Source organism: Panthera tigris, chromosome F2 (assembly GCF_018350195.1).
Source record: "Panthera tigris isolate Pti1 chromosome F2, P.tigris_Pti1_mat1.1, whole genome shotgun sequence".
Classification (NCBI taxonomy): Eukaryota; Metazoa; Chordata; class Mammalia; order Carnivora; family Felidae; genus Panthera; species Panthera tigris.
In genome coordinates this window covers 60,067,138-60,093,025 of record NC_056676.1, presented here as the reverse complement: position 1 = coordinate 60,093,025, position 25,888 = coordinate 60,067,138, and the positions used below count along the sequence as shown (strand labels likewise).

The following is a 25,888-nucleotide window of genomic DNA, read 5'->3' as shown; positions in this document are numbered from 1 at the left end:
TAGCTCTCATTAACACTCATCTACCTGAGGAGAATCTGGCTGGCTCAGTCAGAAGAGCAGGTGACTGTTGATCTCAGGGTCATGAGTTCAAGCCCCACATTGGGTGTAGAAATTACTTAAATAAATAAACTTAAAAAAAAAAAAGTCATCCATCTGAAAGGACCAGCCAATGACAGAGCAGAGGGAAGTGTCCTTTCTGTGAGAGAGGCTGGTCCCACCATGTTCCTGGACACATGAAGCTGCCGCACAGGGACAAGGTACCAGCCAAAGTGCAGAGTGGTTTTGTACTCCCCAGGCCTGGAACCTTCACCCAGAGGTTGCTGAACCATGCCCATGGCCATGTGTACATTGACCAAAGCTTCTAAGTATCTCTATAAAACAAAATCAGTGCTATTTTATGACATGGAAACTTTAACAGAAGTACTTTTTGAATAGATAACAATGAAGGTATCATTTAGGATACGTAAGTGGAGATAAAACTAAAAAAAAAAAGTAAGGATAATAAATTCTGGATAGTGATTTCCTCACATGGGAGAGAAGGGGAATAAAATAGGGAGAGGATACTTAAATGTAAGTTATTATTCATGTTCTAGTTCTGTAGTTGGGTGTTGGGATCAAGGGAATTTGTGTATGGTTGGAATAAACCAATAATAAAAGAAGATGAAATAGCGTCTTGCATGAAACAAGGATGATGGCATGTGTGAACTGAAGATTAGGATTAATGCAATTCTGTGTATCTGATTATTAGAAAAAGAAATGAAGAAATAAAGAAATGAGTGAATAGAAGAAAATCCAATGGAACGAATGAGTGAGTAGATGAATGCTCTCTGTACATTGTGCTCTCTTGTAGCACGATAGTTTTTTTTATTCTAGTGGCTGATCTCATGACAACGCTCTTTCCTGCTGTAATTTATTTGGGGCAGGTGAAATCAAATTTATGGAGATGCTAGAATGAGGAAGGACATTGTGATTAAATAATAGGACAGTCTCAACTATTCTGAAAATGTGTTAGTCAGCATTGAAACGATGACCAATCCTTGGCTCGCCTTTCAGTGTCCAGAACTCAGCTGCTGATGGCAATGGATGTTGGCAATAAATCATGCCATCTGAAGACATGGACGTCAGCTGCATTTCCAGATTTCTTCCAATATTAATTTCTTAATGCAGTAGGCATACATTTAGCTCCTGCAAGGAGGCAGATACTGTCTTAAGTTTTTTTATAAAGCTGGCCTGACCCAGATTTTTACCTGTAGGACTGTTATCTTGAGTCCCATTGGAGTAACATATATATAAACATTTTATATCTGCTAAGATGGAACATCATAAACCAGATGAAGGTATATGACAAAAGTTTGGAGAGGAACGAGGAGCAGCAGGGACCAGGGAAGTTTTCAATGGGTGATATGCCAGCAGAATGAGTGAGTTTTCTAGGGATTTAATCCATCTAGTCTCATTTTCATGACTTATATTAGTTCCTTCAGATAAGGTTTGTGTTAGGAAGTTGGGAGAATTTAGGGAACCAGAAAAATCTGATCCCCACTTCTCTGATCAAAGAGGAGAATAAGTTGCACCTGGGTGCCTCTGTCAATTGAACGACCGACTCTGGATTTCAGCTGAGATCATGATCCCAGGGTGGTGCCTTCTTAAGATTCCCTCTCTCCCTCTCTCTCTCCCTCTCTCTCTCTCTCTCTCTCTCTCTCTCTCTCTCTCTCTGTCTCTCTCTCTCTCTGTCTCTCTCTCCTTCTGCCCCTCTCCCCCACTTACACTCTCTTTCTCTGTCTCTGTCTCTCTCTCTCTCTCTCAAAAAAGAAAAAAAAGAATCATAACTCTTAAGAAGTAATTTCCTTCTACTGTAAATTTACACTGATTAGTTGCTACTTCTTTTTCCTTCTGTGGCTCATTTTCCTCCCTTCCCTGCCCCAGTTCTCTCCTCCACCTCTCTCTCCCTCCTCCTTCTCTTCATTCTTTTTCTTCCTCTATTCTTAAGGATCAAATAGACTAGTTGTGAAACTGAGACTGATCCATGATTCTTTTGAGAGTCTCAAGAAAGTGAATCAACTTTGCATGAATTTTAAAAGGGATTTTTCAAGCAAAACCATGAAGAACTTGGCTGAATTACCTAATTTTAATATTTTGGCACATTACACAATCAAATAAAGGTCTCATTTTCATATACACAGAGTCTCTCTATATAAAATTCTACTTGTCTGTATATAGACACACATATGTGTATATCTATAAATGTACGTGTAAAACTGAAACTTTATTCTGGCAAGTAGTAGTATGCATAATATACTATAAGAGCAGTATTGCAATGCCAGCTAATGTTTATTCTTGAACAAATCTCTACAAAAGTAGCTAGTTATCTCTGTGGGTTAAAAAAAAAAAAAACATTGAAATGTGTTCAAGATGACCGAAACAATCATGCGTTAGAAAAGAAGGGAGCCCAAGGAACAAATACATAAAAGATAGAAATAGTCACTTTGGTTCCTTAGTTTACAGTTTTGAAATACCTAGCAGCTTATAGTTTATTAACTTTGGGAAGAGTCGGGGATGAATTTCGCAGTTATCTGATAGAGCAGCTTTTGTGACTTCTCTACAAAGTGAAGAAACATTCATTTGATATATTACTCATTGTTGATTTTACTAAAGCATTTGTTTATCTAATCTTCACAGAATAGTTTCCATTTAAACAGTAAAAAAACTTGAAGGGTTTTATTCATGATTGGATCTTTTGTTCTTTCTTGTAAATGTTACCTTACTTAAAAGTCACTAACTTCATCACTTCCTTTTGACAAAAGTCTCTTCTTTAGTCCAATGGGTGACCAATGAAACAAGCATTATTAGAATTATAAATTGCACCAAAAATGTTAGCTAGAATAATTCTACCTTTGGTGATAAGTGGTAATTTTAGTTCTGATTTCTTTATAACATACCTGTTAAAGAATATGAGCAGATTATGATCAACATGATACTTGATAAGTCTGAAGTACAGTTTTTCTCCACATGGGGAGAAATCACTATTTTTTGAGGATTGAAGTGTTATGAACTCAGGGACCCCTTATCAAGATTTGTGAACATTAGGGGTTGAGGAGGACTATTCTAGAAACAGCTTTGTGAGGGGTTCCTGACTAAGCAAGATTTAGGAATCAGCCATCCTCAGAGCCCCACTTTAGTTTGGATCAATCCTTGTCCAGTTTTAGAGTCATCTGGTCAGGCGCCATGGTCAGACTAGCAGTGGAGGGGAGTCTGGGAGATGGCACTTGCTGTCCACTCGACTGACATGACTAGGTCCCCTACACCATCCCTGGCTTCAGAACTTACGAGGAGTTTCTTCATATGGGTGAGTTCCTCCTTTGCACAGATGTCCTACATGCTGCACTTTGCCCTAAGAATGGATTACAAGAAGAAAAATACTTGGGTTGAGTGTTTTCTCACACATTACCAGTGCATTTTAAAAAATCCTCTGAATGATAAGGATCTTGCAGAAGGAAATTACTTTTCTACAGAGTAAAGCCAATAGGTAGTGGCACAGCTTCATTATAGGAAACAAATTGGGTTGCCCTCGGTTATGGAGTACAGAGAGAACATGGCAGTTTCACTAACACTCTTGTATTATAATGTGCAAGCCCGGAACTGTGGTGAAGACAGGAGATGATTCGGGGCATGAACAAGGCTCACCACAACTTGGAGCTTGCCGATGATAGCTTCATTTAGGTTTCAAAGCCAGAGATGAGTTCCAGCCACAGCTGCCTGGCTCTGCTCCTGAGTCCTATGGAGTGAAAACAGGTCAGCCGCCACTCTTACCAGTGAACAGATGGCTCAGAACTAGGAAGAAGGTTTGGCAGTGATGAAATGCGCAGGGAGAAACCAGCAAAAGGGTGGATCGGTGATCCACACGGATTGGTGAAGACTGGGAAGAAGATGAAGGTAACTCATTCACTCACTCAGCAAACCTTCATTAAGCTGTTTGTAAGATATGAGAGGCAGGTAAGTGCTGGGGGTTCAGAGATAAAGGATATGGATCTAGCCCTTTTGGAGATCCATCTGGGAGCTTTGATGGTAGAAGCAAAGAGGTTGAGGAGAGACTGAGAAATGTCAAAGATGACAACATAATATGGATATGGGCTGTCCTAGGGCTTTTTAGAGTGATATAGAAGATGAAAGTCAGTGGGTAAATCAAAGCCGTTTTCCAAAAAGGATGATGTCTAAGCTGACTTCAGCTGAAGTCAGAGGAAGGGTGATGGTGGTAGAGTCTGGGGACAAAAAAACAAGGGCAGAGCATTTCAGAAGGATCATCGTGAAAAAAACAGGAAAGCGTATGCATGGGAGGGGTGTGTGGTGGAGAAAGGAAATGTTCAAGCTAGGTGACTGGAGAGGGAGACCCAGAGTAGGAGCGTTTTAAGGAGAGGATTCAAGGAAAAAGGGCACAGTACAGGTGTACTGTAATTAGAGAGTTAGATTCCTAATTACATAGCAAATAAATACTTCTGTGAGTTGATTCTTAAAAGAATGACTAGAGCTTTGTTCCTAAACATTGGCTGCTCACTAGAATCGGCTGGGGCGGGGGTGGCTTTAAAAACACGGGTGCCTGGGTCTCCTCCCTCCCCCTTCTGTAACTGCCCCAGAGATCCAGATCCAAGTAACCTTGAATGAAGTCTGGGAATTAGACTAAAAACTCCCCAAGCAATTCTGTACAGTCATGGTTAAGAACAAGAATGAACTTTGTGCCTTAGTTTTGTGGTGAGTAAAATGAGTAAAATATTGCCTAACTCACAGTTAACAGAATAATCTTTAGAATAATAAAAGGGTTAGTTGGTGTGGTGCACGGAGATCAACCAGGGGTGATTTTTCCTCCAAGGGGACATTTGGCAGCGTGTGAAGACGTTTTTGATTGTCACGACTAAGGAGGGGGTGCTAATGGCATCAAGTGGGCAGAGGGCAGGGGTGCTGCTAAACATCCTACAACCTCCCCCCCCCCCCCCCGCAACAAATAATTAGCCAGTCCTAAATAGCAATAGTGCCAAGGTTGAGAAAGCCTTAGTTTGCAGGTAGACAAGTCTCTCAAGCTGGATTGCCCGGGTTCAGATCCCAGCTCCATCACAAAGCAGCTATCTACCCTTCTGAAAGGTACTACTCAACTTCTTTGTGTCTTAGTGTTGTCATAAGTTCAACAAAAATATTACTTAACTCATAGGGATTGGATAGTTAATTCATGTGAAGGCAGAGATGTCCCTGGCTAGTCCTCTACTCTTATTTAGGAAGTAAGAAATTAATACGCTGTAAATCTCAAGCCAAAATTTTGGAATTCCCCTTGCCTAGATCCATGGGTTTGGGGGCTTTAATGCAAGGAACAGTAGAAGTAATAATAGCCCCTGTTTATTGAGAGATCACTACATTTTAAGCAATACGTGAAGTATTTTTTATACATAATATCATTTAATCTTTACAATAACCCATATGATGTAAGTACCACGAATCCCATTTTACAGACACAAAATTGAAGTGCAAAAAGTTGTGGAACTTGCCCAAATTTACACAGAAAGCAGAGGGGGGTCTGTTTGGCTGCAAAGTCTGGTCACTTAACACGATATTATACAGAAAGCCAAAACTGTGGTATATGGGAAACACCAGAAAGGAATTGATCAGTCTATCAGGTGTTTTGGCTCATTCCTGCCTGGGTTTTCACTTCTGATCTGCTCTAGCCCCACCCGATTTTTCCCAGATCCTGAGTTGCCATGGAAGCTGCCATTACAGTATTCTTTGTGGGCAGGGATCTTCAAACAGACACGTGCACATTTATTTAAACATCATATACATATTCCACTGGATTACTTATGTAAAAGCTAACACATATTTTAAAAGAAAAAGATAAAATAAACATACATGTTCTAATGTTTTCCTACTGCATCACCCCCTAAGGTGAATGGATCCATTCTGGAGACCACCATTCCAGACAGTTCCTATGCTCCTGTTTTCTGTATCAAGAACTCCTTTCTCTCTTATTTTAACAAAGGTAAGTTTACATTTATTTTCTATGTTGTATGGCCTTGGAAACTAAGTGAAAAAAGGCAAAGGAAAACATAAAATCTCTTAACCTGGCTTAACCAAAACCCAGCCACAGCTGACATGGCTGGGTAGTTTACAGGATTCCAGCACACTATTTCTTTTCTGCATCTCAGACTCTGAGAGATAGGGTAGAGATGGGGAAAAACTACAGGCGGTGTTGGGATCTTATCTGCTGCACTAGCTGCACTTGTCTATAACAGGCTTACTTTGGGATAATACTCATGGGCTCTGCAAATGTTTTGAGGTCTATACTTTTCTATTTGTTTTCTTTACTCTTGGTTTCCTGCTAAGAGCCCCTTTTGAAAGAGTCCAAGATAGTCTTGCTGAAACTAATAGGAGAGGGGATTTCTTATACCATGACTGGCTGGGGATAAGCAGAAGGTCAGAGACATCAGCTGTGCTGATAGCTACAGCCATACTGACTTAGGGTCCCAGGAATTGTAGCCAGAATTGGAGCCATCACAAACAGGAAAAACCCAAGTGAAAAAGTGAAGCGAGCTGAGGTAGCAACAAGGTTTTCTCTCTCGGGTTTCTATTACTTTGTCAGAAATCCTCAATTCATCCTTTTTTCATCTGTTTTCATATGCAACTTTCAAATATTAGGCCCCGTAATTCCTGGAAAGCATCAGGCTGGAAAGATAGAAATTTGGATTTCAATTCTAAGAAAGCAGTTTTGTTGTTGTTGATATGGTAATTGAAGAAACTTGATAGTTTTTCATTCTTGGGAAGTTAAGAATATATCAACAAAGCTGAGAATCAGAAAATTCTAAAGCAATAGTTATTAAAATGAACTGAATGAAGATATTTATGAAATCAGACAGGCAGTTAAGAGGGACTAAAATGATTAGTTCTCTGCATGTGTAGCCATCTTTTATATCTGAGGATGAAGAAGCAGATGGTCTTGTTATCAGTTTGCATATTTGCCTGAAAAAAAAGCAAACAGCACAGGTGTAGGATCCACATTCCTTTCCACATGGCACACATGTGAGAGTCTGGCTCTGGGTTTGTGATTATAGATGTTGCTTATAGAGCCTGACATCATTTCCTGACATTCCAGAGTGCACTGAATCTCTGAGCAAGAAACTGACCTGTTTCTAGTGACCACACTCTAAATCCATTTATCCAAGAACCTGATGTCTCCTTTGGAGGGAGATCTCTAATGATTCTTTGACTTTATTTACTCAGATTTAATTAGTATGATTACCACCGCCAGGTACTGTGCAAGGCACCTGCTTATGAAAAATTTGATCATGAACCCAGGTCAGAGCTTTTGGATCCCAGGTGAAAGAGACATAATAATAATTGCAATTCTTACCTCAGGGAATTGTTGTCACAGCTATGTTGACATCCTATAGAGGTACTTGGAATGGACACTAAAGAGCTGTCTGGTGTGGGTCTGCTTCTTGAGAGATTCAGCTTGCTTCCTCAACTTTCGAAAATACAGTTATATGTATCTGCGAAAATCTTTGGCTATAACTACAGCTTTTTTGGTGAAGGCAAAAAGGCATATAAACCTTGATTATTACATCTGTATATCTGCAAAGTGGTCCATGATTTCTTATATATCATGTGTGAATGCTTTCAGAAAAGAGTTTTATCAGAAGGCTGCTTATAATTACAACTTTAACTCAGGTGTCAGCAGCACGGAGATACCTGAGATTTGGGAACGGTGACCATCTATGGGCCCCTTTGGAGGGCCAGTACACAAAATGGCTGCTCCAAAGTCAAATCCAACCTGCTGATGTGTTTTGCTTGGCAAATAGTGTCTGTGTATTGTGTTTTGAGGGTTTGTAGACAGAACAAACATTCCCTAGTTTTCCACAATCTTTATCACTCACTCTTATCTTATTCCTGCTTGATTCACATGTTTACATTAGTTGACTGGCCTACAGGTCTTCAACGTACTCAGCTCTGACAGGCATGAGAGGGAAAAAGACGAGTAAGAACAAATAGAGATAGTAAAAGAAAGGGCTAGAACTGCATAGAAGGCAAAGGATGGGAAACACCTGGCAGAGGACTTGGTCTGGAGCGGATGTCCACTAAAAACAACATGGGGGCATAAGAGACAGGGAGAAGAAGGAGCTAGAGGAAGAAGTTACTGATCTCTGTTAGGTATTCCATCTCAGGCATTTAACTCTCATTATCCTATACAATAAACATAAAAATTTCCCACCAAGGGGTATTCTTACAATAAGGTTATAGTAAAGAAAGGTGATCAGTACTAGCCAAAGAGTGGGGTCTCAAGCCTAGGGCTATGTGACTCCAAAGCCAGACTTTTCCCACTTTCCTACCACACTGGTTGTCATAATGGTTTTTATTTTTGTTTTTGTACCAAGTCCAATTCTAGAGAAAATTAAAACAGCTATTGGTCACATTCTTTTTCACCTAAACTTACAATAGTTTTATCATGTACTATAGAAAAAACAGTGTATTATTGCAACTTAAATTATCCATTTTATTGAATAAAGGATTGCCAGTGAGGAAATCGGAATTACTTTAAGTCACTAAGAATATTAACCCTTCAAATGTAGCAATATAGGCCAAAGAGCAGATTCAGGTGAGTTTGAGTGAGGTTGCTCAACATATACAACATGAGGCTAAAAATTACAGATAGAATCAATAGCATATTCTTGAATCTTAGCCTAAAGACTAAGCTAACGACGCAGCAGAAGAGACATGTTGATGCTTCGATTGCAGAAATATCTTCTCAGCAAAGCCACTAAAGGAATATTAAGAGTAGAAAAACATGGTCTATGATAGATCTAACCTAGGTTGCCAGGGAAAGGGAGAGAATGGGGGAGTTAGTTAATCATATAGCAAAGGATCAATGTAGGGGAAAGGAGATCTTACAAACAAAGCAGGAAAGAAATAAAAGAGAGAGAAAGTGAGAAAATAAGTCCCATTAATAAATCCATAGGATGATAAAATTAATTATGTCTGAAATCACAAAGATACAGAACTTTTAATGTGTGGTTAACAAGGCACTGTCATAAAGGAAAATATAAATAATTAGGAAATAATTAAGAGCCTGTAAAACTAGTTCTTGATAAAAGGTAGTTAAAGACCACTTGGCATGTTTGGACATATGTAAAACAGGAATGTGTGTTTCTCTTAAGATGTTGGTGACAACAGTAGTTAACAGTAGTTGTTGGTCTCTGAGGACTATTATGAAAATCCATAAGAAGTGGAAAGTGGTAACAAATTTGTTTTACTGGTGGGCTTTATAGTAGTAAAGGAACTCATGAGAAGCCTGTTTTAGATCAAGCATTTCTTGATAAGTTAAAGGACCTGAGTAACCCACTTGTCTGGGTAGTCTCTGTTTGTCCTTCCAGATCAACTTGGCCTGTGCCCTGGAGGGCTGACCTGTATCAATGGCATCAACAAGGTTCCCCTGCCCTCTGACTTTTACTTGCATTTGGCCAATGGAGGCAGTAGCAAGAGAGAAGAGGGCAGAAGAAGAGTGTGGTCAGGAAGTTAATTCTCTGGCCACTTCCCTACTGGATTGTTAGAGTCTTGTTTCTCTACCAAGGGCCACAGTTCCTGTGTATACACTTTCCTATAGCTCTGGATGAGTGCATGGAACCATCCAAGGATGACAATAGCTCTTAGTGTTTGATAGCTAAGATAGTGGGCTTCACATTGATTCTTCCTGCATCTTTGTGTCTTGTCCCTTTATAAAAACTCTCCTTAAATTCCCTATTTGAGTGTGCCCTCTGTTTCCTTACTGCTAAATCACTGATCTTCAAATTTGACCTTTGTGTAGTGGGTCGGGTTAGGCTTCTTTATGGAATTCTTTGAAGGGCCTACAGAAAGGATTTTAAGTAACTTTTCAAATTATTACAAATTGCTCTAATAGAATATTATAAATAAAGTTAGCAGTGAAAATGAAAATGTGGACATTGCCTTGGATGAACGGGAAGAAAAGCCATGTGGGTGTTTACATTAGAGAGTCTGTAGAATGGGCAGTCGCAGGGAACCCTGCAGGTGTCCGATGGCAGAATTTGCCTGGTCTTTTTAGTTCTGCTCTGTAGACTAATGTTGGGTTGGCTAAGACAGGCTCGGTGTTAGGCTTCTAGGCCATGCCATGGGTACAAGATAGAAGGTGAGATTCTGGATGAAAAAAGCACTAGTTACTGCAAATGGTTCATGCTGCTTCTTGTAAAATTGTGCCACGTCCCTTGCACACAGAGAAAGTCTTACTTTGGAAATAATTTTTCATCTGAATGCATACCTAGAGAAGGCCTTAAAATTATGTATCAGCATCAGGTCAACACACTCAAGTTAACACCTTGTCAAAGCTGTTGGTTGGGGAAGAGAGTTCATTTTCACATGGTATGAACAATTGTAACTTCCGATTGTCTTTAGTTGCTTTCATTTGGCAAGATTCCAAAATACTTTCCACATGCAGTCAGAGTAGAGGGGGAATCACAAGTCTTTGGAGATGAAACATCTTCAGAAATGAGGATGGCTGCTTCAAGGGAAGGGGATCTGGTAGCAGGTGCACAATAGGCAATGAATGAGGCCTGGGAAGAAAGGTCCCCTCCTTCCCCAACCTTCTGAAAACCATAGAAGGAATCGGAGACAGCACCATTTTTTTTTTTTTTTTTTGAGAGAGAGAGGGTGCAAGTGAGTGAGAGAGAGAGAGAATCGGTAGAGAATGAGAGAGAATCCCAGGTGGGGCAGAGGGAGACAGAGAGAAAGACAGAGAGACAGAGAGAGAAGAGAAGTGGGGCTTATGTTTATTGTTGCCCAGAGTGGGGCTCATGCTCACCCGAAGTGGGGCTCAAGCTAACCTCATGTGGGACTCGAACTCATGAACCATGAGATCATGACTGAGCTGAAGTCAGATGCTTAAGGACTGAGCCACCCAGGTGCCTGGAGGCAGCATCTTATAAATACTTAACCAGTCCTTTCCAGAGCACAGGGACAACACTTCATTCAGTGCTTTTGGCCACTAGGGAAGAACCATGTGAATTGCTGCTTCTGGCCCTACCCCTGTTCCCTTGGCCCCAAGGAATACCTCAATTCTGTCCATTCCCATTACAACACAGGGCAGCTTGGATTTTGTTTACATACTGGCCCATGTTTAATATGCTGAGCTTGGTACAAAGCTATCACTAGGAATCATTAAATATATTAATTTCCCAAGTTAAAAGGCAGCCATAAAAAGGAAAATCCAGTTGTGTTTTGAATGTGCCAGAAGTTGCCTCCCCAGGCAGAGAATTTCAGTTTCAAGAACTTCCAATCTATATGCTTTAGTTATTGCAACATGTAGAAAGGCTCTTGGAGAACCAATAAATACATCAGTGCTATGAGATGGGTTGAGTCATTCAAGGCCTCATTAGCTCCCGCCATGTTTCACACAACAGGGAGGCCAGTAGGCTGACATTAAAATTCTAAGGCTCTTTCTGAAAGAGTCATAGTAAGATATATCCCATGGGATCCTTGAATTCGGTGCCTCCCTCAAGGGAATGGAAGGTAGACAACCAAGAGAAAATTTGCAAAGGTTTTTTTTTTTTTATATCTTATAAATACAAACTATATGAATAAAAGCATTGACTGTGTGAACAATACAACCTTGTATATATAGCTCCCCACCTCTCTGTTCTCCCCTTTTTTTTCTCCTCCTGGAGAAACAAGGGCGTAAAAAGGCAGAGAAATTGCTGGTTCTTGAACAGAAATAGTGTTAGATGCAGCATTCCCTTCTCGGAGGCAGTGTTATCTCCATGTCTTTCCAAGTATAGCAGGCTCGACAGAATGCTGCTCAAAAATGAACAGTCTGTATGCAGGCAATGCTTTAGCTATAATCCTCTATTTAGTAGGAAAATAAGAAATTGCTTTTGCATGATTTGGTAGCCTCTGCCATAATATCGTATTACTGAAAAACATGCTATAGTTTCCTTTTCATAGCCCCAAATTGTCTTGTTTAACAATTTAAGGAGGAATTTAAACTAGGTCTTAACTCAAACTTAAAACAAATATTAACCTAGTTATGATTTAAAGCCAAATAATCTGTCCTAATGCATTTCCCTTGTGGGGAGGTACAGGGCAATTTAAAGAGATCTTACAAAAATAATAAATTCTACCTAAGGGAAACGGAAATCTACAATTCTTTTAACAGTGATTCACATTTCCAAGGAGCTGAGACAGGGGAGTCTCAAGTTGGCAGACTCCATCGACTGCCTGACCTGACATGGGTAGAAAGAAGCCACTCCACAGGGTATATTTCTAGTTTTGATGTAATCTGAGATTTTTTTTTTTTTTTTTTTTGTCTTTAAACAATAAGCGAATCAAGTCACGGCCGAATGGATGTAATGCTCTGGTATTTTAATGTATTACAATTTATGGCAGTATTTACTTCAGTCCTTGGCTTGCTGACACTAAAATTATCTTAAACAGGAATTATAACATAAAATTAGATTAGATATACTTCAACAAGTTTATCTCTAACAATAAATATATACAAATTCTGAAATGAAGTACCCTGCAATTTTCAGCCAGCGCTTAAAGTAATTACACATTCTGTGGTGATAACACATTTCGTTTTTTATTGTGCCACAAGCTGGTGAGATACCTCTACCGCGCATGTTAATGCTAATTAGCAGATAAAGTGTAAATCTGAGGGAGCCTCAAATTCTGTTGCTTTGCCAGTTTTCTCTTGATTGGAAATTGCAGGCCGAATTTCCTCTCATTCTGACTTGGCCTATTCAGGCATCGCCTGAGATGTCTTTCTTCGGTGCATTTTAATCCATCAGATCTGTTCGTCATTGAATGCCTCACTGTTTGTTTTTAATTCTGCAGACTCAAACAGTTTCCTCTATAACTGCCTTTTATAATCAGTCATAGGAGAATTTCAACTCCGCAGAACAATAGGTGGGGGTGACATGTTTACGCCACGCTCCCTCATCCCTGTCGAAGAGGTGTTTTTGTTTAGCTGCTAATAAAGTGGCATTTTGAAATGTGTTCCTGAAATGGGAGGGAGGGAGGGAGGCAGGGGGGAGGTATGCTCTGTAGCAAGCTTTGTTTCCACAGATGCATCTGGAGTCCTTGGACTGGGGAACACACCCAGTGACGCTCGTTACAACGAGCCTTCAGAGGGATTGGGGTGGGGGAGACTGTCCACTCTGTCCTCTGGGGTCACAAGCTCCAGGATTTCAGAACTTTAATTCTACTCTGTTGACTCTAAGCACAGCTTCAGGCACATCTCGTGACCTCTTTGCTGTAGCCCAGTTCTACCTTTGAGGTCAATGAGAGATCATGTAGGAGGAGGTTTTGCTTTGAGCGATCGAGCTTAATTTAATTTGAATTTACATTCTGGGCCTATAGCAAATATCTTTGGGTTTCATAAATTCAGATGTACTCAAGACCCTTCCGCACTCCTTTCTTTATTTCCACCTGCCTTTTTGGTTTCTACCTCTACCAGCAGTTACACAACAAAAAATCTGTCCTGCCAGCCCCATCCTCCTTTGTCATCAGTTCTGTCTATGCTTGCTAAATTCCTTTTCTCTTGAATTCTTGACTGACCATGTATGAACCGCTAGGACCCCGAAGAGTCATCAGCTGGCTATAGAGAAGAATCAAAAGGCTTGGAAAGAAAAGTAGTTCAGGAACATTTGCAATTCACTTGTGTGTGTGGAAGAGTATTGCTTCTTTCACATCCTGATAACAATGGGTGAGGAATATCAAAGTGCTGTGATTGCTTAAGAAATTAGCTATGAAGTTAAATATTTATGCATGAGGATGAAAATGAATTGGTTGCACCATGACGTTCGTATCAGTAGCTCAGGCTGCCATAACAAAATGCCGTATGGCTTAAATAGCTGAAATTTGTTTTCTCACAGTTGTGGACGCTGGGAAGTCCAAGACAAAAGTGCCTGTGGATTTGGTGTCTGGTGAGGACTTTCATCCCGGCTTGGAGCCAGCCACCTTCTTGCTGTGTTCTCATATGATAGAAGGAGGAAGGGGAAAGAGAGTGGGAGAGGAAGAAGGAGAGGGAGGGAGAAAGTACTCTTTCCTGTCTCTGTTAAAGGACACTAATCCTATCAGATCAGGGTGCCATGCTTAAGATTTCATTTCACCTTAATTATCTCTGTAAAGGCCTTACTACAAATATAGTCACACTGGGGGGTTGGGGCTTCAACATATAAATTGGGGGGTGGGGGACACAAACGTTCAGTCCAAAACAATGTGTCTTTAGGCACAAATGGCACACAAGAAGAGAGATAGTGATGTGGATTCTGAATATAAAAAAATGTCATTACAGAAGATATCACAAATATAGCTAAGGAAAAAGAAATTATCTTTAGAAAACTCGCCACCCAAAGAATATCTGCTAATACTTTAGTGAATATCCTTCTAGAATTTTCCTGTGCAAGCATATGCACGCACACACACACACACACACATACACACACACACACACACTATATTCTGTTTTTCAAATATGGATTCATATTGTGTTTGTATTTTAGAAATCTGCTTTTTTTCCTCTACCAATATATCTTGAATATTTTTCCATGTCTTTAAATGTTCTTTTATAAACATGTGTTTCCATTTTTTTATGAAAAAAAAAAAGCAGTTTCTGCTGCAGAATTTCATGGTCAACTTGTTTAAATTTATGGCAAGAACATTTTTAATTGAAAGTGTATCAGAACGACATGCCCGGTCCTGGAGAGCAAGTGGAGCAGCAGGGAAGCACAGCGGTGTAATCCGAGGACCCGCAAATACACAGAGGGCAAATCACTGAACAAATCAATACTCGAAGACGTGGAAAAGTCACCGTGCCCCAGTTTCAAGCAAAATTCATTCTGTCTCTCGGAGACATTATTTGCAACAAGCCTGGAACTCAATAAAGTTTGTGTTCACTGATGTGATATGAAGTTGATTTAATAACCAAGGACCCTGCAATTTACTCAGCTGGCATAGAAAAAGTCAGTCTTGTGGTATAACAAACGTGTGAATCTATTGGATTATGCAGGAAAAGTAGCAATCAGCTGCTGTTTAAATACTTGCAGGGATTAGTTGCCATCTCTTAAAATCAGTTTCAGAAGAACACCTTGTAAATGTACTTTCTGAACAGCCCTTGCGTGTTTGATGCAAGAATGCTAATTTGGTGATGGGCCAGAAAGTGACGGGCAGGAATATAAAAGACAATGGGAACAGACAAATTGAAGCTAAAGATATCCATTGGTTAAGGAAGTGTGACTAGAGGAATTAAAATGTAGGAGAAAGAAGAAACCAAAGGTGAAGGAAGAACCGACTCTGGTTAGTATAATTTAGAAAAGATGATTCCATATGGGGTATCCAGTCATGTGTCTGGAATATTGTATTCATCTCTCAGGGGTCAAATACTTTAGGGACCATGACAAATGATGCGCTTGCAGTGGAGACAAGAAGACATGATGGTGAAGAGTCTGAAAACCATGGTATATTAAGAACATTTGAAGAGCTATGGACATTCACTGGGAAAAAAGAACTCTATAGTCAGCTACATTTATTTCATTTGAGGTCTGAGGAAGTACATGCATACATTTCTTCTGTGCTACAACAGATGGCTCGACTAGGACCACGGAAGGAAAACTTTTCTAACAGAAATTTCTCACAGTGGTCTCGCACTGGCTGGCTGACCATTCCGGGGTGTTTGAGGCATGTCCGTGTTTGTAGTGCACTGCAGGAGATCTCTAACGTTCCCGTCAATGCAGGTGTCCAGGCCTAACCTTTGTGCATATTACATAAAAGCTTTTTGGTGGAGATGGATAATAATTCACCAAAAGTTTGTGTTCTTGCATGATACGGAGCTGTTGCTGGGGGGAAACTGCTCAGCCAGTGACTGTTTTCTACTCCCCTTCTCCTGTGGCCACATGATACCTCTCACCCACGGAACCAGACTGGCAGGGAGGGGACTCACTTCTGCGTAGGGCTTTTAAGATACAGGCTGAAATTCTTCTTTCTCCATTTCCCTGTCTGCAGTTGGGTGCAGGATCCCCTGAGAGGCCTTGGGGATGGTGAGCTACCGATGGAGGGAGCAGGTCCTCTAATTACCAATCATTGAGTAAAACTCCCGACCCATCAGTAACACCAGCTTTGGACTGTTATATGAGAAATCAGCTTTTAAGGTGTTAAGCTGTTAAAATGTAGGGGTTTATTTGTTACAGAAGCTAACCTAAAGCTTTCATCTGGGCTGATTCTGGGTGGTCCTCTGTACAAAGAAGGATAGAGAAAATAGATGAGCGCTTCAAATAAAACTATAGAGGATAAGCGAAGGGATTGTACCTGGACAACCGGACATGAAGCACTTCACTTTGCCTAGAACCAGAGGGAGGCAGGGAAGAAAAATAATAGTAATGATAATAGTTATTATTATCAGCTAACATGCATCAACACCGTACTTGGTACTTAATATTTCATCCTCACAATAACACTATGAGGTAGCCAGTAGTTTCCCTGTGATAAAAATGAGTAAACTGAGATTCAGAGAGGTTAAGTAACTCACCCAAGGTCACACAGCAAATATATAGATAGACCAGGATTTGAATGGAGTCCTTATAAAGGCATCGTTAAGTTCTAAGCTGGTGACTCGGAAGAAGGTAAAACTTTTAAAATCCTGGGTCATACTGTAAGCAAGAACCTTTCTGTTTTGCAATGATACTGGAACTTTAGGCCACAGTGTATTTTGCCCCATCTCTTCTGATAAGATAAGATTACTTGCTTTCTTGATTTTCCTGAAATTTGGCTCTTGCAGAGCCTCTTAAGACAACAAGAAATGCAGCCTCAATTAGAGCTCCACAATGCACTCTAGAAGGGAACTCATCTGGATTCCCTTCACTGCGTAGAAAGTGTAGCTCTCAGCCAGAAACACTGCCTCTGACTGCCAAGGATCCCACACAGCATCCAAAATATTCAGTCCACAGACTCTCCACTATTTATCTTAAATCAGCAAGAGAAGCTTTCTCTGTGTGTTGCGTTGTCATGACCTACACAACTCGTTTATGTCCTTGGTACCATTAACCTCTGATCTAGCTTTGGCTTCAAGAACTTAGATGAAAGAAGCCCTTTTTTACCTGTATTTAGCTGGCTGTGGATTCTCATCTCAGATGTACAGGTCGTGCCATTTGGTTGTTTTATTCCTGGGTTGTACTAGGCACTGGAGGAATTCATAGGAAGTTATTGCTGAAATGAACTGAATTTTCTTGGTCTGACACTAGGTTCTAGGGGAGGCTTAGGAACCTACATATTTAATAAGATTCTCATGGACACTAGAATTTGAAAATAAATGCTTTAGAGGATTGTAGAAAACATGTTTCTATAAAGTCTGAGTCTTTCTGCTTAAACACATTGTGATATTTTCTGAGCATCTGTCCAATGATTAAGCAAATGCGTCTATTACATTTTGCATGTCTAGAGATCTCTCCTAGGAGCTGGAGATAAAGCACCCTTCTGAAGCCTCCAGTCTAGTTTGGGAGACAAAGTCAACATTATGGTGCAATGTAGTAAATTATGGCTATGTTTTGTTCTGAGAGATCTAGTAAATTACTATGCTGTGATACACTGACTTCCTGGTTAAATTTTCCATTAAAATGGTAAGTATTATCTAAGGAATCTTTGTAGGGTTTCTCAACCTTGGGTGCCATTAGCATCATCTGGTGAATAAAGGCAGTCTTGATGCTTGGGCCGCATCCGGACCAATTAAGTCCAAGTGTCTAGTTTGGGATCAGTGCTTTGCTCCAGGTTTTAGTTTCAATTTTAATCTTAGCAGGATGCTTCTCTCCTACGCCTTTCCAAGCATCTTTGGGTGCAAGGAGAATGTGTATTTCCCAGAGACATCCATCATCGGTGGAGCAGAGTTTCCATTCAGATCTGATAGAAGGCCACATACTTGGCTTTCCAACCGGGATTCAAGGTCCAACTCTTTAATTAGGCGTCCCCCACGTCCGCTATTGTATCTCACTGTAATTATAACAAGTTGGCATGGCTTGCATTTGAGCAAACCTATGAGTGATGTGGACCTGCTTTCTGACATTGAATTAGAAAAATAAATTTGCTGAGAGTGGAATGGAGGGGCTACCAGAGAGCCCTCTACCAAATAGTCTATCTTTAGAAACATCACCTCCTATCTGTTTGTATAAAGCATTTCAGGAAGTATTGGGGCTGGGATGATGAGAGAGGTGTAAAGCAATTCTACCAGCCACCCACAGGTAAGATGTTAATTACACTGGGTGAGAGCCCAATACCAGTTGAACATGAATACGGGTGATTTTCCAGTGGAAAAAAAATCTTTTCCGTCCTGGGGGTTATGCTGCTGACCCGTGACAGTGATTTACTAGCAGAGCCATTTAGCATATACTAGATTTCTTCTTTGCCTAGGACTTTCTCAAAGACCAGGCTTAGCCTAGTGACAGGATCTCTGGCTCGGAAATGCAGGGCTCTAACGTTCTCCATTGTTTGTGTGTTTCTCCAGATGCCAGTCCACTGCGGCCTGGGTGGTCCAAGCTTGCGTTGCAGGCAGCTGCAGAGGCTCCAGCAGGCTGGAAGCCTCTGACGCAACCTTCCTTGTGAGGACTGATTGGCCAAGAGCTGGCAGGCAGCCACGGGTGGGTTTTTTTTTTTTTTCCCTTTGCAGTGTTTGCACTTTTATGTCTAAGCTGCTACCTTTGCTGAGCTGAATGGAGGCAAAGTGTTTGAGCTTTATTTTCAAAGCCGAGAAATGTTGGTGAGAAGAAAGTGGTATCCCAGTTCTCGTGTGGGTCTCCAGTAGAAGATGATGGAAGTTTGTTTTTTTGGTGAGCGTTTATAGATTCAGGTATCTCAGAGTTTTGTGATTTTCTTGTTTCTACTTTAAACTTCTTAAAGCATCATTGATTAAAATAAAGAATGATACAAGGAGGCAGTGTGCTACTCTTTTTTTGCATTCTCCCACATTGCTAATAGAAGACTCAAACATAAATAGTACCTGATCTAAGGTGATCCCCACTTTGATTTCAGAGACAAACCAAACTTATTACATCAATGTTTTATCTTTATGTGTTTCCACTATCCACTGAGAATATTTGGGCTTGAACGAGGGAATGGAAGAAATTGCTTTTTGTTGAGTGCCATCTATGTTCTAGGCTGGACTTTCAACAGCTTGAACCAGCTGGCCCTCACAATAGCCCTCTAAGGCAGGCATGCTTGGTATTCTGATTTTACAACAAAGGACACTCAAACTCAGAGACATTAAGCAACTTGGCCAAGGTTACAATATAGGGACTCCAAAATCCATGCTTTACCACTGCCATCATGTGCCTCCCTGGCCCAATCTGATCATGCAGCAGCTAATTCACAAGGCCCAGTGCTCCAACCAAGAAGCTATTTAATAACTTACTGTCTATCTCATGTATCACTATGTTCCCAGTATGGGGACTAGAGTCTGATATTTATACACTAGATGCTCAGTAAATATTTTCTAAACAAGTGAACACTTTGCTTTTAACCTGAACTCTCACAGTGGTGTTCTTGAAACACGTAAGCTTTAATTCCAGTTATGGTACTCTTTTGTTTTTTGTTTCATTTTGTTTTTGTTTGTTTTGGTGTGGAGCTTAGAATCCTCTTCTATACTTTCTAAATGATGCTTAGAAGGAAATAAGAGACCCCATTGTCTGGTTCTAGCTGGTATAGTGAATGTCAGCGGATTAAGCCCTTTCTATTGCCCTGAGGAAATCAACCACGGGAGGAATACTGGTGGGGGAAAATGCAGTTTGTGTCTTACCTGATTTGGAAATCTTATTTTGATATTCAGAGGCAAACTGGTGAAGTCTTGGTATCATCATATTCGGTGAGCTCTGTTCAAATTTAAGACTTATTTAAAGAGACACTGCTTGCACTAGAAATGCCCATGTGTATGCATATGACACCAAGTTTCTCAGGATGCCACGTTTCCTGTCTCATTTTATGGAAATGTACTATACCAGAGATCTCAAGGGCTGAGAAATGTGTGATGGGATTGGATACCTAAATTATATCAAACTACTGGCATTTTAGTGCTTACTTGTGTCCACATGGATTTACTTAGTAGAAAATGGGAGGTGGGAGAGCAATTTAAATTATCAGTGTTTTTTAAGAAGTAAAATAATCAATCTCTTTGTAGAGTATTTTTCTTTTGACTAGTCTTATAAAATATGAAAAGGTTATTATTGTAAAGTTACTTTTGCAATTAATTAGGGCTACTTCATCTAATCACTTCTTATAAACAATTTTTTTCAAGAATACTTAGGAGATTATATAGAAAGAGCACATTAATAATAATACCAAACAACAGATCTTTTTTTAAAATACCAGTCTTTGGTACAAAAAAGGACTTTATCTGTATTATCTCAGAAATGGGTGTTATTAATCTTTGGTGTGAATACTGAAGCTCTGAGAGGTTTAAGATAACACGGCCAGCGGGTAGTAGTAATTGGCTATTCGTCCAAGTTTATCTGAGAACTAAGTTCGTGGTAGGCCCTTATGTGCTGGCGACAATATTTCCTGGTGATACAGTGAAAGCTTTTTGATTACTGTGGTTTCTTTACTATTGTCCTTTCTAAGGTATAATAATGCATCTGATAGATATTCTTCTCTAAGTATTAATTAGTGTAGTTACTAGTTGAATTGCTTGGTCTCTGTATACCGAAGGAGGCCATTTAGGTGAGGATGCCCTATTGTATTTTGGCAGAGGGCAGCCAGATCCAGGAATCCAAATATCACTTCGTACAAGTCTGATTAGATTTTGGGGCCAAGAGGCAATGCAGGTCTTATATTCAGGCTGGGAAATTATGGTAACCAGAACCATATACACATAAGAGGATGTCCTAATTTATAACTAAAGGTGTCACTTGAGAATGTTCTACAGAGAATATTCCCCCTCTCTCTCCCTCTCATCCTCTCTGTCTCTCTGTTCGGTCCAACTTGGAAACAAATTTCAGCTTCAGATGTGGAATAAAATGGTGAAGAAGAGACAGAAGTCCTTCTGCCACCAGATAGGGAGGGATTTCCCCCACACCAGGCAATTCTCTCCGATGCCAAGTGGGCGTCCTACAAGTCTGTTCCATTCGCACACCAGCTGGAGTTAGCACAGACCCCGCAGGTAAAGGCTCAGTCACACAAAACTGCGCCCCACTTCCGATGCCAATCGCCACGACAGTGGTTTCCATTTCGGCACTTTCAGTTGCCCGCCTCGTTCGAGGCCAGGAAGCAGAGGGCCCTCCTCGCGATGAATCGTCAGAAGGTCAATTGCAGGCTAACTTTACGTCACGACGCACGCGGCGTTCCCCTCCCTTCATCTCGTCTTCTTGGCGTTTTTATCACCTCACCCCGGCGCCGCGCGAGGAAAGTGAGTACGGGACAAAAAGAGGGTTGGAAAGAGAGCAGAGCCACCACGGCCACACAGCTCCTGTTGCGGGACGGGCGTGCCGAGCTTTGTTGCACTTTGCGGAGAGCACAGCGCGGTCTTTCCCAGTGGGAGGTGTGCGGCCACCCGCTATGGTGCACGTGCCCTGGCCCCGGTTTCCCAAGGGTGTTTGGTCACTTCGTGTCCTCCGTGTTGCATTTGGGTAATTCTCGCAAGATTTTGAACTATTTCGTTATAATTATGTTTGCTGTGGTGATCTGTGATCCGTGAATGTGACTCGCAGAACGCCCAGATGATTGTTAGCGTTTTGAGTAATATTTTTAAATTAAGGTATGTAAAAACACAACTTTTTTTTTTTTTAATTTTAAACAGAGAGAGAGTGTGAGCAGGGGAGGGGGGGAGAGAGAGGGAGAGAGATAGAGAGAGAGGGAGAGAGAGAGAGAGTCTTAAGCAGGCTCCATGCTTAGTGCACGACCCTGGGGTCATGACCCGAGCTGAAATCAAGAGTTGGACCCTCAACTGACTGAGCTGAGCCACCCAGGCGCCCCCCAAACACATTTTTAAAAGACCTAATGCGATTGCACACTTAATAGACTATAAAATAGTCTAAACATAACTTTCATACGGACTGGGAAACCAAAAAATTCATTTGACTTGCCTCATTGCGGTATTTGCTTTATTGTGGTAGTCTGGAACTGAGCCTGCAGAATTGCTGCGGTATGCCTGTGTATTAGTACATTTGTTTTATTTTATTATTAGTTATTATTGTTAATCTCTCACTGTGCCTAATTTATAAATTAAACTTTATAGTAGGTATGTATGTGTAGGAAAAAACATTGTATGTATAGGGCTCTGTAGTATCCCCAGTTTCAGGCACCCACTGGAGGTCTTGGGACTTAGCCCCTGTGGATAAGAGGGGACTATTGCAGCAGAGCCCCAGGTTACCCACAACAGCTGTCCTACTTAGCTGCAAATTGGAGGTTCCCATGACCTGCCCCCCCCCCGCTTTAATTTGGTTATTTGCTACCAAAGTCACAGAAACACTTTCCTTCCGTGTATCAGTTTATTGTATAATAAAGGACACAGATGAACAGCCAGATGAAGAGATTCATAGGGTGAGATCTGGAAGGGTTCTCAGCCCAGGAACTTCTATCCTATGAAGATGGGGTGGGCCATCCTCCCAGTACCTGGATATGTTCACTAGTCAGAAGCTCCTCGAACCCCCGTGCTATTGGGATTTTCACGGAGGCTTCCTTGTGTAGGCATTTCCAGCTCCTCACCCCTCTCTGAAGAATGGGGCTGGGGCTGAAAGCTCAAGTTCCTAATCAGAGCTTGGTCTTTCTGGTGACCAGCCCGCATCCAGGAGCCCAGCAAGAGTCACCTCATTAGGACAAAAGCCACAACTATCACTGAGGAAATCACAAGAGATTTAGAAGGTCTGCCCCAGGACCTGGGGTCAAAAATTAAATGTTAGAACAAAAGGTTCTCCTAGCACCCCTGTTTATAAGGGTTTTAAGAGCTCTGTGTCATGAACTGAAGGTTGGCAGAGATGATTTCACTTTGGGCCAGACATTTCTTAAATTTTTTAAAAATGATGGAGCGCCAGTGGTTCCTTTCTGACACCTACCTTGGCACACACCTTACTTTGGGCCTGTAATGACTCTAGGTCATGCATTACAAAAAGACTTCTTTAGCAGTTAGAGAAGCTGCTTTAGTAACCTCATTGTTTCCTGTGTGTTTTATAACTTAGTTTAATACTATATTAAGGATGCTTTATTTATTTTAGTATGCCAAGATGCGTTCTTTACTCCAGGCCCAAATATCCATTTTAGGGTTATTTTATGCACCTGGGGGGCCCATACATTTAAAAGTATTCAATAGAATTTCATTAATTTTGATTTCTTAAAAGTTGAGTAATTCTTCTGCAGTTTCCAGACTGAAAGTAGTATTTAAAAATGAAAGTTAATTTTTCTAAATGTGCTTCATAATTTGGACCTTTTCTAGTTCCTACATGGTTCTTTTCCCCCTCCTTCATTTAAGTTAATGTAATTTATTTTATATGTGCTTTGATGACAGATAAATATATGTTAAAAGAGATTATTATTATATTATTACCCCATGCATTTTATTACTGTTTACCATTATTAATAACAATCACCAATATTTATAATAGAAGATATAGTTTGCAAGTGCTTTTGCCTGCAACATTATTATTTCCATTTAACAGATTGGGAAATGGCGCTAAGTGAGACATGACTAGTAAGTAGCAGGGTGGTAATGTCAAGCTGGATCTCACAACTCCAGAATACTTTTTCCCCAATATTCCACAATACTTTTTTCTTTTAACTTTTTTTAAGTTATTCGTTTTTGAGAGACAGAGACAGAGCATGAGCGGGGAAGGGGCAGAGAGAGAGGGAGACACAGAATCTGAAGCAGGCTCCAGGCTCTGAGCTGTCAGCACAGAGCCCGATGTGGGGCTCGAATTCACAGACCGCAAGATCATGACCTGAGCTGAAGTCAGACGCTCAACCGACTGAGCCACCCACGCACCCCTCCACAATACTTTTTTGAGAGTTAGACTGTATTTATGTATAGGTAAAAATAGGTGAAACTTCTGGAGAATTGTGAGTTCAAGATCACTGATTTATCAGAGACTCTCTCTTTAATCAAAAGGTAACATGCATTTTTGGGCTCATATTGCATATGGTGTTGTAGACATATATCTTTTTTTTTTTAAGTTTATTTATTTTTGACAGAGAGAGAGAGAGAGAGAGACAGCATGAGTTGGGGAGGGGCAGAGAGAGGGAGACACAGAATCTGAAGCAGGCTCCAGGCTCTGAGCTGTCAGCACAGAACCCCATGCGGGGCTCGAACTCCCAGACCGCGAGATCATGACCTGAGCCGAGGTCGGATGCTCAACTGGCTGAGCCACCCAGGCGCCCCTAGACATGTATTTTCTTTAAGAGTTATGACCTTGTCTCTCTAGACTTAAGATTAAGCACTTCTTAATTTCTATTCCCCCTTCCTTTTGTTTTCATATAGCAAGGATCAGAGGAATTGTAGTGTGTGACTTCCTGTGATCTTGAGCAATTTTCATAACTTTTCTGAACTTGTTTTCCTCCTGTGGTAGAATACTACAATGAGTGGCTGTAAGGATGATACAACATATACAATTTGATGGACTGTGCCATACAAATGACATGTAATGTTATTATTGCATGCAGATTGTATATAATTTATGGGGTAGATTTATAAGAATTATGAGATTAACAGTTTTTGTGTTCATCATGGAGCAATTCATTGTGTCCCTCCAGGATCAAATGTCACTCCAGAGCTTTTGCTCATTGGCTTAAAGGGATAAGAGAGGACATCCAGTGAGCTGTTCAGTTAGTTGACTAATACCTTAAAAACTGCTAACCATTTTTTAGTTCAAATGGAGAAACTGAGCTCAGAGAAGCAGTAAATGATTTAAAGTCACAGAGCAAGTTAAATGAGAGAAAATGAATAAACTTAGGTCTTCTGATTCCACATCGATGGGCAACATCCTTAGTGGAATGAACAGGGATCTGGAAATCACATGGCACTAACTGTGTATCTCAGTTCAGAGATAACTCAATTAACATGTTTATTTTCAGGCATTTCACACCTATTCCCAGGATGGGGACTCACAAGTGTCCTACGTGTAAGGTTGTTTCTTTCGTTCGTTCGTTCTTTTTTTTTTCTTTTTAAGTTTATTTATTTATTTTGAGAGAGACAGAGACAGTGTGAGCTGGGGAGGGCCAGAGAGAGAGGGAGACAGAGAATCCCAAGCAGGCTGTGCACTGTCACTGCAGATCCTGATGTGGGGCTCGATCCCTGCACCGTGAGATCATGACTTGAGCTGAACCCAAGAGTTGGACGCTTAGCAGACTGAGCTACCCACGTGCCCCATAAGGTTGTTTCCTTAGAGACTAAAACAACTTTCTGGTTATCTTAACCCGGACATTCTGGTCCACTCTTACCTGATGTAAATACTTCCTGATAACTGCCTCATTTGCAGGGTTTCAATTACTCCTTGCTCTCCTGGAAGAGAAGTAGTTCCTCATATAAAGGGCTTCTCTAAACCCAGACACCAACCATCTGAAGGAGGTGAAAGCAATGTTAGCACCTTTCTCTTCATATTTAGGATAAAACAGTGGTTTCACATAGAATTCATAAAATTAGCCTGAAATAAATATTTGGATTCATCCATCAGTGTTTGCCCATGCATTGAAACTGTTTACGTAGGTGACTGAGGGATTTGACGCAAATAGCTTTAGGGATCACAGTACAGAAACTCTCGTGCATGATTAGCAGTCCTCAATGTTTTAGACAAACAAGTAGAAAATAATGCTAATTTGTTTCTGTTTACTCTGAGACCAAATCAATAAAAGTCATGAGCAAGGAGTGATTCATTTAGCAGCATTCAGGAGTGGA

At 40.7% G+C, this 25,888-nt stretch overlaps 1 long non-coding RNA gene across 1 annotated transcript in view; it reads left to right on the top strand.

The window, feature by feature from the left end:
- Window positions 1–21,365: 21,365 nt before the first annotated feature.
- The window catches only part of LOC122234997, a 156,858-nt gene continuing 152,335 nt past the window's right edge, over window positions 21,366–25,888 (top strand). Inside the window, exon 1 of the long non-coding RNA XR_006213034.1 lies at window positions 21,366–21,415. This is a non-coding gene — a long non-coding RNA (uncharacterized LOC122234997). The remainder of the gene's footprint in view (window positions 21,416–25,888) is intronic.